Source organism: Rhyacophila brunnea, unplaced genomic scaffold (genome assembly GCF_057557595.1).
Source record: "Rhyacophila brunnea isolate RB1 unplaced genomic scaffold, BYU_Rbru_1.0 scaffold_116, whole genome shotgun sequence".
In the NCBI taxonomy this organism is placed as follows: domain Eukaryota; kingdom Metazoa; phylum Arthropoda; class Insecta; order Trichoptera; family Rhyacophilidae; genus Rhyacophila; species Rhyacophila brunnea.
In genome coordinates this window covers 796280-798282 of record NW_028232770.1, presented here as the reverse complement: position 1 = coordinate 798282, position 2003 = coordinate 796280, and positions in this window count along the sequence as shown.

Genomic DNA, 2003 nt, shown 5'->3' with positions numbered 1-2003 from the left:
ATATATTCCGTGCATGTATATTGATTTTTTTATCACTACGTTTTCGTTTTCAATGTACATTATTGTCAATACGAATTCATTTTCTGGATAGTTTTTGTTACAAACCCAGTATTCTAAATATCTTCGCCCATTATCTTCCAGAATACTAGACAGAGATATTTTTGCCCATATTTTTTTGTTGAGGTATATTATTATTGCAGAGTTTGCAGCCTTAATTTTTTTAGATAGGTTTATTATTAAAGGCATATGAATTTTTCCATATACTATGTCAGAAAAATCTTCTATATTGTAATCAAACGGTAGTGTCATTTTCTCTATTTCTGATAATTCTAAAGATTGTATTTTTGTAGCAGTTGGTTTTTGAAATCCTTTAAAATCTATCTGTGTTTCAGCCTTAATAATTAATTTTACATCTTCACATGATTCGTATTGTATTTTCAAAGTTTCATTAAATGTAAGTTTGCCTCTAATTACAGGAACAATGATATTTTCAAGGACAATTGAAGGAGTCTTAAATGACAACTCCATATTTATGTTGGCATTGTTTGGATACTTTTTCATGTTTATTCGTTTTAAAGCCGTTCCAATTACTTTCATTATATTTTTTTGAATACCTTTGTTTGTTATTTCTAATGTTTGGCTTACGATTATTTTTTCTTGTGTCGTTCTAAAAGATCTTGTAAGTTCTGTTATGCATTTATGGTTTCGATCTTTGGTCTGTTCAGAATCACGATCGACATGGGTATATTCGCTATTATGTATCCCTTGGTCAATATTGTTAGTTCTGTCAATGTATGTGTTTGTTGTGGGGCTATGATATTCTTCATTGACATTTTCGATTTCATTGTCACCAATTAGAAGGTTTTCTTGGCCAAAATTATTATCATTTTTAGAAGAATTATCATACTCGCTTGAATCGGTTGTTTTACATTTGCAGAAATATTTTTCTGTTGTGTTTGACATGGAGTAAGCGTTGTTTGTACTGCATTCGAGATCATTAGAAGAGTATCTGTGGCTTGGTATGTGAATTCCCTTTAGAATATCTATAAAATTATTGTAGTTTTCTATTGGGACGTGAGGTTTATATCCAGTCATTATTTTTTTTGAAAACTGTTTTACCTTTTCAAAATCAGTTTGTGTTAGAGGGTATATTGTAGTTTTACCACCTCTTTTAATTTCTACAATCATGTCCTTTATATTCTTTATCAAATCAAGGTCGGTTTTCCAGTGTATCTTAAATTTATCGTGTGTCTGGTACTTTGAATTATTGCTTTCGTTGCGAAGGACTACTAGGCCCTTTTCAAAGCCTATACGGATCATATGTTTTTTGTCTGCATAAAAATTTGTTTCTGTGTCATCCCATTTTATATTACTGCTGACTTTTTGCGAATCGGTATCTTGAATTTTTTCTACAAATGGAAGATCGACTTCGAAATCACCCGATAGCTGAGAATTTATAATATCAGCACTTATTTTTATGTTTAGATTTTCTTCAGATGCGAATTCTGAGATTCTTAAATCTCTTCCTTGAATTTCTATGCTTTCATGAGATGGTTTCCTAAAAGTAAATCTACTTAAAAAGGTATTTATGAATGAAGAAAAATATTTCATTTCTTGTTGTGAAGAAGATGAAAGATGCTTCATGATTCCTGTTGTATCTTTTGTCTTTTTAGCATATTTCTTGTCTTTTTTCTTTATTTTATCTATTATTTCATCTACATATTTTATATAATCATCTGGCACATCGATATTCTCAACGCTTCCTTCTAAAACTAGATCTTTGGGATTATCCTGTTGAATTATACTGTTTTTATATTCTATAAGAATGGGAATGAGTTCCTTGGGACTTCTATCAAGAATCCCGAAGTACCATTTTTCGATGAATTTTCCTAATGTTATATATTCGATTCGTATTCCAACTGGATAAGAATTATTTTGATTGCCTTGTATATTTAAGTTGTATACTGAATCTTTCGAGCGAGTTAATTTGAGTTTTCCTTGTT